This window comes from Kogia breviceps, chromosome 19, assembly GCF_026419965.1.
Source record: "Kogia breviceps isolate mKogBre1 chromosome 19, mKogBre1 haplotype 1, whole genome shotgun sequence".
Lineage (NCBI taxonomy): Eukaryota > Metazoa > Chordata > Mammalia > Artiodactyla > Physeteridae > Kogia > Kogia breviceps.
Genome location: NC_081328.1, coordinates 16169525 through 16186276, shown reverse-complemented (window position 1 = coordinate 16186276; position 16752 = coordinate 16169525).

Genomic DNA, 16752 nt, shown 5'->3' with positions numbered 1-16752 from the left:
TATTACAAGATATTGAATATTGTCCCCTGTGTTATTCAGTAAGTGCCTGTTGTTTATTTTATACATAATGGTGTATATCTGTTAATCCCATACTCCTAATTTATCCTTCCCCCAGCCCTTTCCCCTTTGGTAACCATAAGTTTGTTTTCTTTTTTCTTTTGTGCGTGTGTGGCTGCATTGGGTCTTCGTTGCTGCGCGTGGGCTTTCTCTAGTTGCGGCGAGCGGGGGCTACTCTTCGTTGCGGTGCGCAGCCTTCTCACTGCAGTGGCTTCTCTTATTGCAGAGCACGGGCTCTAGGTGTGCAGCCTTAGTAGTTGTGGCACACAGGCTTAGTTGCTCCACGGCACGTCGGATCTACCCAGACCAGGGCTCGAACCCATGTCCCCTGCATTGGCAGGCAGATTCTTAACCACTGCGCCACCAGGGAAGTCCCTAAATTTGTTTTCTATGTCTGTGAGTCTGTTTCTGTTTTGTAAATAGATTCATTTGTATTATTTTTTAGATTCCACGTATAAGTGGTTATAATATTTGCCTTTGTCTGACTTACTTCACTTAGTATGATATTCTCTAGGTCCACCCATGTTGCTGCAAATGGCAATATTTCATTCTTTTTTATGGCTTAGTAGTATTCCATTTGTGTGTATATGTGTGTGTGTGTATGTGCGTGTGTGTGTGTGTGTGTGTGTTTATTTATTTATTTATATATACCACATCTTCTTTATCCATTCATCTGTCAATGGACATTTCGGTTGCTTCCATATCTTGGCTATTGTAAAAGATGCTGCTATGAACACTCAAATTAGAGTTTTCATCTTTTCCAGGTATATGCCCAGGAGTGGGATTGCTGGATCACATGGTAGCTCTATTTTTAGCTTTTTAAGGAACCTACATACTGTTTTGCATAATGGCGGCCCCAATTTAGTGTACGCCTTTTAAAACTCAAGGATGGGGCCTCCCTGGTGGCGCAGTGGTTGAGAGCCCGCCTGCTGATGCAGGGGACACGGGTTCGTGCCCCGGTCCGGGAAGATCCCACATGCCGCAGAGCGGCTGGGCCCGTGAGCCATGGCCGCTGGGCCTGCGCGTCCGGAGCCTGTGCTCCGCAGGAGAGGCCACAACAGTGAGAGGCCCGGATAACGCAAAAAAAAAAAAAAAAAACCTCAAGGATGAAAGAGGATGAGGCTGAGGGAAGCTGCCCCAATAAAAAGTCACAATCCTCTGCCTGGTTTCTGGACCTCAGCCAATGTTCAGACCCGGAACCTAATGACTAAAGAAGACTGGATTTCCAGTAAGTGCATATAGTTATGAGTCCTCTGGTCCTCCCTGAATGTATAATTAGAATAGACATAGTTGGTAGTTAGCAGAAGCCCCACATTAGTTCCCTGGCCTGTGGGATGAGTAGTTATAGGGGGGAAAGCCAAGTGGAAGCTTCTGAAACTGCCCCACACCAACCTAGCCAAGATTCTCAATTAAAAATAAAAAATAGGGCTTCCCTGGTGGCGCAGTGGTTGAGAGTCCGCCTGCCGATGTAGGGGACACGGGTTCATGCCCCGGTCCGGGAGGATCCCGCGTGCCGCGGAGCGGCTGGGCCCGTGAGCCATGGCCGCTGGGCCTGCGCGTCCGGGGCCTGTGCTCCGCAATGAGAGAGGCCACAGCGGTGAGAGGCCCGCGTACCGCAAAAAAACACACACACACACAAAAAAACCAAACCCTGCATCCCCTGGGGGAATGGCAGAGATTAGAGTGCACTTAGAGAGTAGCCACAATGGTAGAGATGGAGACTGTGCATGGTTCCAACAGCATGGGCTCCTGCTCACCAAGACTGATTGAGCTACTGATGCCTCCAAGTGCCCAACCTGCCAGCAACAGAGACCAAAACTGAGTCCCCACTATGGCACCATCCCTCAAAGGAAACCAACCAGCCAGTTGATGGCAGATTGACTTCCTGTATCCTAGAAGGAACAGTAATTTATCTTGACTAGAATAGATACACATTCTGGGTATGGGTTTGCTTTTCCTGCCCTCAGGTTGGTTGGTTGGTTGGTTTCTTTGTTTTCAGCCAGCACCACTGTCTAAGGGTCTACAGAATATTTGATCCACTCACACAGGATCCTACATAACATAGCATTGGACCAAAGAAACCTTCCTACAATAAAAGAGGTGTGTCAAGCGGTGGATACATGACCATATATCTATTGGTCCTATAACATACCCCACTAGCCAGAAACTGCCAGTCCAACAGAGTAATGGAATGGCCATTTGAAGGCACAACTGAGGTCCAGATTAGAGATGATACACTGAGAGGATGGGGCACCATCCTCCAGGACAAATAATGCCCCCTAATCAAAGACCATTATGTAGCGCTATGTCCCCAATAGGTAGGATTCATGGATCTGAGAGCTGAGGGGTATAGAAGGAGTGGCCCTGCTTCACATCAACCCCAGTGATCCATTTGGGGAGTTTGTGTTTCCCATCCCCACAACTCTGGGCTCCGTAGGACTAGAGATCCTTGTTCCCAAAGGGAAAACACTTCCACCAGGGGACACAGCAATAGTCCCATTAAACTTCAAGCTATGACTGCCTCCCAGTCACTTTGGGCTGTTTGTACTAAGACGCTAGCAGGCAAGGAAAGAAGTCACCATCTTCAGGGATAATTGACCCTGATCATCAGGAAGAGGTAGAGCTGCTATTACACAACAGGGGGCATAGTAGCATATGTCTGGCAATCTACAGAGACATCTCTTGGTATTCCCTTGTTCAGTTATGATGGTAAATAGACAACTACAGCAGCCACATCTGAATAGGATGTGGTGACTAGGGGCTCAGCCCCTCTCAGGGATGTGTGTTTGGGTCATCCTACCATGAAAGCCACTGAGAGTAGCATAGATGCTACCTTAGGGTCAGGGGCTCCAGAAAGGCAAGGGAAGGCAGATGATCAGTGTGGTCTTAAGACCACTGACAGTGGTGAGGGCTATAATTCATCCTACTAACTATACTCTTGTAAATATCCCCCAGAAAAGAGACCAGCCAGAATCTGTAGGAACTATTCCCAGAACTTATATGAAGAAAGTGGATTTGAATAGTGCAAGGGTTTGACAATAGTGGACGCCATGGTATCCACTGCAGGACTGAAGCCCTCATTCCCCACCCCTACCCCTGCTGCTGGGAGGGTTAGTAGCTGATGGCTGTCTGAGACCCTATAGAGAAATTACCATCAGTTGCAGAGAACTACCTTGCCCAAGGTCAAACCCCCTCCCTCTGAGAACCCACTTCCAGTTTAGGGGACCCCCCCACTTCTAAAGGCCTGGCCCTTGAGACCTTTGCCTCCAGGTGGGATTACACTGATGGGCCTTCTCAACTCCAAAGCTCCTCATGGGATTGGCCAAACCTTTTGTTGCAACTATGTCTTAGCTTCACTTCTTCTGGCCAATCCTGCTTTCTTGCTCCCGGACAGGTATTAATCCTGAAGGCACTTCACAATGAACTTCCTGTCTGCAAATCTCCATCTCAAAGTCAGTTTCTACCTGAGACATCAGAGTTCAAATGACAGCACTACCTCTTACTCTCTTACTAACTACGTGACTTTGGCAAGTTAATTCATCACTCTAAGCATCACTTTCCACATCTGTACATGGGATGATAATAAAAGTACCTGCTTTCTAGGCTGTAATGAGAGTTAAATAAAATAATACTTATAAAGGGCTTGGCACAGTGCCTGTAATCCAGTAGGTATTTCCCAGTTGAGGAGAGGAGCCCCCAAAAAGCTGGAATAAAAAAGATACAGTTTGACTCCTGAAAGAAAGAAGAGAAGAGCAGTGGAAGGAGAGGGGGAGATGAGAGGGGAGTTTACATGTGTACCTGTGTGTTAGCAGAGGTTCAGGGAGCATTTCAATGGAGAGAAATAGAGCACACACCGCCAGCTGCCTAACCATCATTCTTTCCTTTCTCCCCCATTTTTGTTCTTAGGGGACAATGTGCCCACTTTAAAAAAACAAACAAACAAAAATCCTTACCTTTCCAGACTCTCTTTCTGCTAAGGATGGCCAATTGATCCAATACTCCCGATGAGATATAAGCAGAACTCCAAGGGGTAGAGTTTCTAAAAAACTATTATTTTCCTGAATTTAAAGAAAAAAGAAACATAAGAAGACAGACTCAGCTGGCATGCATGAAGCTTTTGTCATTTGCTTTTCATTCCTCTCCTTCTTCCTGCTGAGAACACAGATTCAAAGCCTTGAGGTGAAGCAACCATTTTGCAAAAGATGAAAACTAAAGGGAACTATGGTCCCGGACACTTCCTCAAGCAGTGATACTAGCCCTGAACTGCCTTCCTGGAATTCTGGTTACATACGGAAAATAAAACCTCCATTTAGTTGCACAGGTGTGTACAGGTGTCATTACATGCAGCTGAATGCAACCCCAACTGACACCAGTGGGTATTAAGAAATGGAAAGAGGGGCTTCCCTGGTGGCGCAGTGGTTAAGAATCCACCTGCCAATGCAGGGGACATGGGTTCGAGCCCTGGTCTGGGAAGATCCCACATGCTGCGAAGCAACTAAGTCTGTGCGCCACGACTGCTGAGCCCCTGCACCTAGAGCCCATGCTCTGCAACAAGAGAAGCTGCCACAATGAGAAGCCCACGCGCTGCAACAAAGAGCAGCCCCGGCTTGCAGCAACTAGAGAAAGCCCACGCGCAGCAACGAAGATCCAACGCAGCCAAATATAAATTAATTAATTAATTTACAAAAAAAAAAAAACGAGAAAGAAATGGAAAGAGAGAGGGGCTTAGCAGCTGCTGATTGGAGACCAGGGGAATTGACGGCGAGTGACTTTCTCGAGTGTTACTTTGAGTTGTAAATTGAAGAAAGTACATAGGAATTATCTTTCACTTTTGGTTTCTGGATTCTTTTTCTGAATACAATACCACTCCAAAACTGGACCATGTGAAGCCTAGGCCTTATTTGAGTTATTTATTGATCAATAAATATGACATCAGGAGTAGCAGTAGTATCAGAACTATTTAAACACCGTAATAGGAACAGCAGGGGCTGGGGGAGAGCCCACAAAGGAAAACGAGAGATAGAAATTGACTCTATTATGCCTTCACTCGTTTTATCTGGGCCTGAAATACTTTTTCTTCTGTTTATCCTTTAAAACCCACCTGAGCCAGACAGAGAAAGACAAATACTGTATGGTATCACTTACATGTGGAATCTAAAAAAAAAAAAAGTCAAACTCATAGAAACAGAGAATGAACTGATGGTTGCCAGGGGCTGGGGAGTGGGGGGAAGAGGGGAGATGGTGGTCAAAGGGCACAAACTTTCAGTTATAAGATGAATATGTTCTGAGGATCTAATGTACAGCATGGTGACTGTCATTAATAATACGGTATTGTGTATTTGAAACTACTAAGAGAGTAGATCTTAAGCATTCTCACCAAAAACAAAAAAGACAAAAAATGGTGAGTTGATGGATGAGTTAATTAACTTGATTGTGGTAATCATTTCACAATGTATAAGTATCGCAAATTATCACATTGTATACTTTAAATATATTGCAATTTTATTTGTCAATTATTCCTCAGTAAGCTGGAGGGGGAGGGGGAAGCCTATCTTATGCCTCCATGGCTGAACGTCCCCTGGCCACCCCAGTCCTTACTCCCTTGACCTTTAAAGCACTCGTAGTCTTCTTGTCTTCTTCTCAGGTTATGCTAGGCTTCTAGCTCCTAGCAATACCAAACCACAGGAGAACCATAATAAATGTGTTTTGAATGATGAATCCAAGGGGAGCAGATGGAAACAACTAATTACTGGCTAATTGTTATCAACTGTCTAGGTAACAAAAGCTACTATGAATACTCATCTTATATGAGTGTTCTGGTCTAGTCATCCAAAGGTGAGTTATAGACAACCAAGAAAGAAATGTTTTGCCTTCCGTCTTTGGTGCTATTCTTAGTCTCCCAAACTTTCATTTCAGAGAATTCTGCTTCTATCATTCATTTCTTCATTCATTCATGAATGTCTATGGCAGCTAAGTGTTAATAGGACTTGTAATAGACGACTCAACCCTTGCCCTGAGGAAATGTAGTTGTGAAAGATGACAGCGCTCTAAACAATTATCCTAACTTTCTATTATCATGTAATAATAGAAGCTTCCTTTCAAGAAGTGATTACAAGATGTCAGGTACTATGCACTTATATATAATACTAGGCACTTATATACAGTATCGTTTTAAAAGTTTATACAAGCATATGAGGTGCTATTCCTAGCCCCATTTTACAGGTAAGGAAACAGAAGGTCAGAAAGATATAGGAACATGTTCAGGGCACCCAGCTAGTGTGAGATGAGGCTGGTAGTTAAATCCAGCTCTGACTGCCATGCAGGGCCACTCTCTTAACCATCATACAGCATTGTCCACAGAAGGTTTCTTAGAATACTCATCTCTCCGTATGTTCCGTGACTACAGGAGTTTGAGAAACGCTGTGCACTATGGCTCCTTAAGGTCAATTCACAGGATCATTTTGCTTTATAATGTAACAGTTTAGGCCCATGGTGCTCAAACTTTTTTGAAGGCGTATTTCTATCACTAAAAAAACTTAAGCACTCATGCCCAGTACAGGTTTATTTATTTACTTAAACATTCTACACATATTCTAAACTATTCTCTGTTTTATTTAATAATAGATTACTTTTTGTTCTCACTAAAATGTCTAAGAGTAGCAATATTATTAATATTTAATATATTGTTATAATATATTATAAAACATAAAATATTATGAATGTTTATCATAATATTTTTACTGAGCGCATTGTGATGGAACATTTTTCATTGTTTTTCAGCATCTTGATTTATTGATCTTTTCAGAGTTCTGGCTCTAAAGGTCAGTTTATTTTGTTACTTCTTTAATGGCTACCCTAACTTAACAAGTTTCCTCTAATGATATTAGTTTTGCAGCCCTAGTCACTAACTCTGCAAGGGTGCTGCTACTCTTGTATTGCAGTTAGTGTATTTCCATTTTCCCTGAGGTCAGTCAGTTGTTTTTCTAAACTAACAAATGGATTCAAAATCCCCTGAAACATGTCCTTCTTACCTGAAATTAGAAATTTTGACTTCCAAATTTAAAAGTGTGCAGCTATGAGCATTTTTGTGAGTGCCCACTGATGTTTTTTAGGAACAAACCACATAACTACAAAATATTTAAAGATCTGTTTTCAAAATGCCCTCTCCATAGCATGTTTCTTTAGGAAAGGAGTTAGTCTCTCTCTCCATCATTGTCAGATAACACCTTTATCTTGTGTGAGTGCGTGTGTGTTGGGTGTGTGTGTGTGTGTGTGTGTGTGTGTGTGTCTGTTTTTTTTTGTTTTGTTTTGTTTTTTTGCGGTACGCGGGCCTCTCACTGTTGTGGCCTCTCCCGTTGCTCCGGACGTGCAGGCTCAGCGGCCATGGCTCACGGGCCCAGCCGCTCTGCAGCATGTGGGATCCACCCAGACCGGGGCACGAACCCATGTGCCCTGCACCGGCAGGCAGACTCTCAACCACTGAGCCACCAGGGAAGCCCATGTGTGTCTGTTTTTTAATACTTAGAGTGCTACTGACAGCCTCTGCCCTTCACAGGAAAGCTTCTTATAGCCCCAATGTACAAAAGATTGTTGTTACCCAAGTACAAAGACGTACTTATGTCCCTAGCCTTGGATCTCAGAAAAGAGTACATTCTTTATCATCTGTGGAAGTCTAAGATAAGGGTTTATCTTCGCCTCTACCTATGTAATTCCAAATGTAGGAATAATTTCGTACTCGTCAGGTTCTTGGTTGCACACATCAGAAGCAACCTGCAGTTTACCTGAACAGAAAGAGAGAGTACTGGAAAGATATTGGTGGGTCATAAATGGGTGGGGAGGCTGAGTGACAGGCCCCAGGAAACAGGCAGGAACCAATGGAAGTGAGTCAGCAGGAAACCCAGCCAAAGACGTGACACAGGAATATTACTCACGGCCACAGGCACTGCTGTGAGTGCTCTCTAAGGGCTCCTGTGTCTTTGCATCACCATCCCTCCATAGCCATCTTTCCCTGCTGGAGCATCCTGTTGGCTGAGCCAGGAAGCAGGACAGGGACTATCTGACCTCTCTGAGCTTCCGCTGCAGGCAGGGACCCTCCCTTCAAGACCTTCCAAAAATGGAATTCCAACTAAAAGGGAATGAGATTTAGGTGCTACATAGGCAAAAAAAAAAAAAAAAAAAAAAAAATCACAATTTGGAAATATCTGAAAAAAGGGCTATTTTTTAATCTTTTTCCAGTTTTAATTGAGAGACCTGGTAGGTTTTTAAGGACGTATTTGAGACCCAGACTGTTCAATTTGTCTTATGCTTAGTACTTTGGAGGGCAGTATAGGAGAGGTGGTTAAGTATGTGGCTTGAACTTAGACTAGATCTGGGTTTGAAGGCCAGGTCTGCTGTTTCTGAGCTGTGTGTCTATGGGCAAGCAAATCAGCCTCTCTGAGCCTATGTTCATCCGTGAAACAAGGTCACTATACTACCTGCCTCACAGCTTTGGACTTTGAGGTTTAAGTGGGATAATGCTTGTGAAGATCTTACCAGTGCTTGGCACCTGGGAAACACTCATAAGTATCAGCTATGATCATCGAGTGACCGGTCCTAAGGTATAAGTAATTCACATGTTCCCTTTGGGCCACATACCTTGGAGGCTCTGGCCTGACTTTAAGTCTAGGCAGGCAGAGCCACACAAGGGTAGAGGGGTAACCAGGTGTTCACTTACATATACTTGTATTTCCCCCTCATTCCTTTTATTGTTTAAGGCCATGGGCTTTGGTGCTAGAGATTTTGATTTGAATCCAGACCTGCCAGATAATTGCTGGTCGCCTCAAGTGAGCTACTTAACTTTCCGTAACCCTCCGTTTTTTCGCTGAATAATGCTATCTCCCACATAGCAGCGGCTGTGAGAAGTAATTGAGATAACTCAGGCAGGGTGCTTAGCACAGGGCCTCATAAGTGAGGAAGTCCTTATTGTTGGTTCTTATGGGCTAGGAGAGAAGCAACACCTCCCAAGAGGATTCAGTTCCTTCTGTAACACTCATCACATGTAAATTCCCCTCTCTGATGTGCAAGTCACCTGGCAGGGATTCTTTGAGCTTCTACAGAAAATATTTTTTAATAGTCCTTCCCCCCCCAACCCCCAGTTTTATTGAGCTAACAACTGACATACATACAACATAGTAATAAATACAGCTCTGTTCAGAATCTACTGTATTATCAATTTGACCTAACAGTAATATGTAAGCTGTAGTAAACATTCAATTAAAGGTAATTTTGTATGCCCCCTTAGACTTTAAAAAAACTTTTAGGATGATTGAACAGGCCAGCTGTGTTTCAAAAGCTGCCCAAAGAAATTTTATAATTTGCCTTGTTTTTTTCCTCAGTGCCTTCTATTTTTCTCATTACATTTAAAATTATATCATTTGGTTCAGAGCCACACTTGACACTCTGTTGACAGCCATCAGAGTCCTTCACACTCCTCTGGGAAGCTACACAAGTAAAAAGAAGCATCAGGAGATTCCTCAGAGAACTGCTTAGGCAGACAGACGGGCAGAAATCTGTATCCTAACTATGGCACATATATGTGTATGTGTGTATGCATGCATGCATGTGCGTGCATGGTTTGTGTGTGCATATATATGAGTATTGTGTGCATGCATGTGTATTTGTGCATGTACAGGTGCGTGCATGTACAGGTGCATACATGTAAGCACACGATTTGTGCACATATATGTGAGTACATCTGCATGTATGTGCGTGCTTGTTCACGTGTGCATGTCCTGGGGGACAAAGAATGACTTGAGATAATGCTTCCTGAAAGGTGGTAGGGGTTTGGGGTAACACAAATTTTTAACCCCTGTTTAAGTCAATCCTTTCCAGTGAGTCCCTAGAGAGAGGAAGACTTGAAGAAACCTTTCAAAGAAATAAAAGAGCAGCATAAAGATTGGGCACTATTAACTCTTACAAAGATGAATGAAAATGTAAATAAAATGCTCAGTTGAGCGTTAAATCCATCAGGATGCTAAGAAGGAACAGGCCTGGCTCTATTAAATTATCCTGAAATCAGGGAGCACTATTTCTTTTAACATTTAAGGTGTTTTTCTTTTTTTAAAGTTTTTTCTAGGTTGGGTTTCCCAGAACAAAAGCTTGAGATGAGGAACTGTGTGCACATGATTTATTAAGGAAGGGCTCCCAGGAGAAATCAGTAAAGGAGTGGACAAAAGGGAAAGGGAAGAAACCAGCAAGGCTGCCATTCGGCCAGATGCTGCAGGGGACTCTGGAATGCAAGTCACACCTGTGTCTCTTCCAAACGAAGGCAAGGCATTCCTACTCCCCACAGGTGGTCATCTGTTAAGGACCACCCCAGGAGGATGAAAACTTCTCAGCATTTCCAAAACCTTGCCCTTGAGGGAAGAGGGGCTCCCAAAGAGCCACAGGTTAGGCTGTTGTAAACAAAAGCATACCTGAAGCTGGGGAGAAATGACCAAAATGATAAAAAAGATCTGGGAGGATTTCAGCAGAGACCCAGTATCCTGCCCTCTCTAATGGTCGTTTACTGAGACCCGGGCCTTGGGGGATATGCAGACGGCACTACGATGAAGAGGGAATCAACAGCCCGGCAGCCCAAACCATGAAGGAATGTTGTAAGAGGCATTTGAAAGTCTTGGAGGACCATAAAGAATTAAGATGTATCTGCTAATTGCAAACTGCAAACTGTAATACTATGTATAAAACAGATAACAAGACCCTACTGCATAGCACAGGGAACTATATTCAATATCTTGTAATAAACTATAATGGAAAAGAATCTGAAAAGGAATATATATGTAAAACTGAATCACTTTGCTGTATACCAGACACTAACACAAGATTGTAAATCAACTATATTTCAATTAAAAAAAAAAGAATTAAGATGACTTCCAACTTCTGACCTTCTCTTGTTACTTTTTGTTAACGTTTTTCTTTTGGGAAGCATCAGCATGTGGTGGCTAACAGGCGCCCACCAACTGGAGCTACACAATCTTGGTTTTGAATATAAAATCTGTCATTTATTTGTTGAGACCCTTTGGCAAGTTTCCTAATCTCTCCGTGCCTCCGTTTCCTCATCTACAAAACAAGGATGATGATAGTACCTACCTCATAGGGTCATTATAAGAAATCAACGAGTTACTCATTGTAAAGCACTTAGAGTGAGTGGTGTTCCGTAATAAGGTAAACACTCTATTAGTGATTGTTAAATAAAAATGATTATCATGTCCCCTCCATTGTTGCTAGCAAAAAAAAAAAAAAAAAAATCTTTTGGAAATCTCAAAGGGGTTCACTGCTTTTTCCCCAGAAGCAGCAGAATGGGGGTTGGGTGGAGAGAGAGGAAAAAAATTGTGTTCAAGTCAGTCATGGGTCTGGGAAAAGGGAAACTAGGTGAGAGCAGGAACGGGAATGTAATTGTGGATCAGACAGTAGGTAGACCCAGCACTGGGGTACAGAAGGAAAATGAATATGAACAAGGGACCTAGCCTGAGAACCCAGAGTGCCTTTCAGAACATGAGGAACTCCACTGCAAGTGGCTGGTGAGCCCACAAACAGGTGAAGCCTCACACCAAAGACTGTACAGTGACAGAGAAATCACCCATGATTTAGCCAAAAGCAGCATGCTTGGACCACGGCTGCCAAACAACTAGAAGAATTTGAAACTTGGCTCATGGATGCTGGGTAACTGGAAATGTGCAGGGCAGCTGTCTGTGAAGTGGAGATAGGTGGGATTACCTGGATGCTTCTATTGCTGGAGATCGCCAACCCCCAGGATACTGGCCTTCAGACTAGGGCACCTCACTCACTCCTCCCAGGGGCAAAAACAGCAACACAGGTGAAGGGTTTGGATTCAGACTGCCTGGGTTATATCCCGACCAGAAACAAACTGGGTGACCTAAGCCAAGCACATAACCTCTCTGAGCCTCAGTGTTCTCACCTATAAAATGGAGTTAGTTATACAACCTACCTCATGGTGGTTGTTTGGTTTTGTTTTCAATTTTGTTTTGTCAAAACAAAACAAAATCTATAGCACAGTGCTTGGTATATACCATGAGATGTATAGCACAGTGCCTGGTAAATACTATGTGATCAAAACATGTTATCTGTTATTATTTGGCCAAAATTCCTGAAATCAGCCTCACTCTTGTTGAGCTTATTTAAATATCATTAGCTTTTTGGTTAGTTATGGTTTAGAAAAGCAAAATATAAAAATATTATATTTTCAGGCTGAGAAGAACATTTTCAGACTTTTTAAAACTCAGTGAAACCCTGTTTTCCAACCAATTTCTATTAGAAGCCTGATATATAAAACCAATGAAAGCTGCTCTGGGGGCCAGAGCCTAGACAGCTGGCCTCATCCTTCTTCCTCAGCCAGCCCCTCAGACACCTTGGGGAGCCCTGGGCTCCTGGAACAAGAACAGCCCCACTTTCCAACATTTCCCCTAATATCCCCTCTTATTTTACAATCTGAAGTTTACCAGAGGAAGTGACTTGTTCACCATCTCCCCAGCTGGGTGGCGGGGGTGGGAGGTACAAACTACCGGGTGTAAGGCTACAAGGATGTGTTGTACAACAAGGCAAATATAGCCAATATCTTGTAATAACTGTAAATGGAGTATATTTTAAAATTGTGTTAAAAAATAAAAATTAAAGCAAGATCTCCCCAGCTGGACATAACAGAGTAGGTGCCGGAATCCAGTCACCCTCCCCTTTGACAGTTTCCCACACTTCTATCACCTGAGCAATTTGCAGTTTTGCTGACTAAAGTAGCATTTGATTGGTTTATTTAACAACTACTTGGTTGATGTATGTACTTCTTGCAGTGATTCCTCCTTTTTTAATTATTTATTTATTTATTTACTTATTTATTTTTGGCTGTGTTGGGTCTTCGTTGCTGGGAGTGGGGGCTGCTCTTTGTTGCAGTGCACAGGCTTCTCACTGCGGTGGCTTCTCTTGTTGTGGAGCACGGGCTCTAGGCGCCCGGGCCCAAGTTGTGGCTCGCGGGCTCTAGAGCGCAGGCTCAGTAGTCGTGGCGCAAGGGCTTAGTTGCTTCGCGGCATGTGGGATCTTCCCAGACCAGGGCTCAAACCCGTGTCTCCTGCATTGGCAGGCGGATTCTTAACCCCTGCACCACCAGGGAAGTCCCTCCTTTTTTAAACTCTTAGCCGTGTTGTAAGCAATCGTATCCATGAATCTCATATTTGATGTTATATATTTTTCTCAATATACATTTAAACTAAAAAATGTGAAAATTAAAAAAATACTTGTTCATAAACCACTTAAAGTTCATGTATGTACACACCCCCTGACCCCTCCAGTGATTTCCACAGTACGTTTTGGAAAATACTGCTCTGTGTGCAAAACAGAAAATACCTTAGCTTTAAGGAAGCCAGTTCAGGGGAGGAACTGTGTCTTTACCAGAGACCAGGAGGTCCAGGGATTTGCTGGGCCCTGTTACCTGTGGGTCTCTATTCAACAGAATGACACAAGTTTAGAATGAGATTAAAGGATGATTCCAGTGGAGTTGGTTTGAGTCTTAGTTTTTTGTTCTGTTTTGTTTTAACTTAGAAACAAGAGGTGGGAAGGCACTGAACCGCAAGCTCTTTAGAAACTGTCTCCTGTTCTGTGATTAAACGGGTTCTAAGCACTATGCAATGTTTGGGTTTATAACTTTTAAGAACTTTTCTGTATATCTTTACTGTGTACACTTTACATTAAGAAAGTTGCAGGGCTTCCCTGGTGGCACAGTGGTTGAGAGTCCGCCTGCCAATGCAGGCGACTCGGGTTCGTGCCCTGGTCCAGGAAGATCCCACATGCCGCGGAGTGGCTGGGCCCGTGAGCCATGGCCGCTGAACCTTCGCGTCCGGAGCGTGTGCTCCGCGACGGGAGAGGCCACAACAGTGAGAGGCCCGTGTACCGCAAAAAAAAAAAAAAAAAAAAAAAAATAGAAAGTTACAGTTAGTCCGGCCTTTGTAATCACAATAAGATGCTTCAGGGCTTCATATGGTGAGGAAATAACTCACACCTTGGAATGTTAATTGCATTTGCTCCTCAGCCTGGAGGCTCAAAATACAGCAGGATTTTGTGCAACAGTATACACCCTGTCTTGTCTGGCTGGCTCTGGCTTTCAAAATGAAGAAAGAGAAGAAAATCATTTAAGTTTTGCCTAGAGTTAAGGTTAGTCTTTTTAAAGGTTCCGCCCACTTTAAGTAAAGCAACCTATATAGGTCGTACAGGATATAGAATTGTCATGCTTTTTCCATCCTCTTCAAAGGTCAATTTGTTTTTCCATTTAGTGCATCTCTTATCATTGGCTGGTCACCTTAGATCTGACACAAAGGTGATATAATCCAGGACTGGTCAGATGTACCCCTTCTTTGGATTTCATATTCAGAAGAGCAAATATTTTTTTCCAGTTACACAAGTATCAGAGTCCTAGTGTTTGCAAAAGTCTTCCAGAAACTTGGGAAACACAGATTAGCTAGTCAAGCTGGCCCTCACAGACGGACTAAAAAAAAAATGGTAAAAAATAAAGCATCATCACTACGCTAGTTGAAAGCACCGACTTTCGTTTTAGACAGACCTGAGTTTGAATCTTGACTCTACTGACTGCGAAACCTGGGGCAAGTTCATTAACTCTCTGTGCTTCAATGTCTTCCCTTCTAATGCGAGGGTACAAATAGTACCAGCCTCATAGCTTTTCTCTGAGGATTAAATGAGATAATGTACATAAAATATTTAGTACAGTGCTGGACACACAGAAAGCACTCCAAAAAATGCTATTATTTTTATAGTGACCCTCATGGTTACCACCATTCTGTCACACAAGTTACCTGAAGTAGGTATGGTCATTGTGACAGATTCCATGGATTGGCTTGTACAACACCCACTCTGACCCTTTCTAAAACTCCCAGCACCTGAACTCTTTTGTAACTAGGATTCTGCATGTGACCCAGGTTCTGCTAAGCAGATGCACGTGTGCCCCTGGAAGGTGAAAGTGATTCAAACGGAGTGGCAGTTGCACATGGGTGGATCCATGTTTTTGTAAGCACGACGGTGGAGAAGCTTTGGTAAAAGTTCCAGTGTCCAGGACTTTCCTGGCGGTCCAGTGGTTAAGATTCCATGCTTCCACTGCAGGGGGCTTGGGTTGGATCCCTGGTTCAGGGAACTAAGATACCGCATGCCGCGCGGCCAAAAAAAAAAAAAAAAAAAAGCTCCAGTGTCCAGCCCCTAGTATCATAGGTATTGAGTGGTGAGCAGCCACAATGGGGTTTCCATGAGAACAGTCCTGTTTATGGTTGGGCATTTCTCCTGGGACTGTTCTGGCTGTGTGGTATCCTAGCCTGTTTCCCTGGCACTGCTGGAAATCCTCTAATCTACCTAGTACTCTGCTCCAATCCTGTCCTGTTAAAACAAGCTAGAGTGGATTCTGTTGCCTGCAACTAAGAATACAGTACTTATCAAACGATCAGTACAGTAATTATCAGAATAATCCTAATTACCACTGTCAAAAAGTTGTCTTTATTAAGTATATTGTCTCCTAAAGGGATCAAGAACAGCATGTATAAAAAACCTTGTCCTTGCCTTCAAAATGCATTCATCCTGAAAGACACCACATGTATGGAAACTTGTTTTGTTGTTGTTGTTTTTAAGGCTTAATTTTCTTCAGCAGCAGAAAGCCTTTTGTGAACAACTAGCAGAAGGAACTGATTAAACTTGAAGCTTTTTCCAGAAGAGACTTCTCATTTGGATCTTTATGGAGGATGACAGGTGAAATTAACTGGCTGAGTGTTCTGTATAAATTATAATGGGAGAGCGGAAAGGAGTCCTGGAAAGCTAGTTAATGTGTATTCGTACTTGGCTCACTGTGTTGTATATGGTCATTAACGTCCTCCCCTCTAGGATGGCACCCAATTACAATGATGAGAATGCCTTGAAAGACATTAACAAGGACACTGAGATCTATCTCCAGACAGATTCTGAATTAATGAAAAATGACAGTGTGATGGGTATAGTCCTGGGTGAAGTGTGGTTTCAGTTTTACTAGGCTTCTCATCTGTTTTTGATCTTGTTGTCTTGTTTTTTTTTTTTTGCGGTACGCGGGCCTCTCACTGTTGTGGCCTCTCCCGCTGCGGAGCACAGGCTCCGGACGCACAGGCTCAGCGGCCATGGCTCACGGGCCCAGCCGCTCCGCGGCATGTGGGATCTTCCCGGACCGCGGCACGAACCCGTGTCTCCTGCATCAGCAGGCGGACTCTCAACCACTGTGCCACCGGGGAAGCCCCTGATCTTGTTGTCTTAAAAGCATAATGTAAAATTCTTTCCCCCTACAGATACTGCTCTTAAGGGCATCTTCTCTGAGTGACTGTGGCCACGCTGACAATTCTCTTGTCATTTAATACCTAATTTCCCATTTTTTCCCTTTATATCCTCCTGGCAAAATGAAATGACCTCTTCAGAGCGGATCAGGGAACGTCCCACAGTACTGAACTAATAGGCAGAACTGTCACGTGCTTAAGTTACTTGTTTCATGTCTTTCTCAAAAAAAGCACAAAAATGCTGGATCCCTGGCTTAGTCAGTCAGGTGGTGTATTTGTTTCCTATTGCTGCTGTAATAAATGGTCACAAACCTGTTGACTTAAAACAACACAGGTTTATTGATACTATCTTATAGTT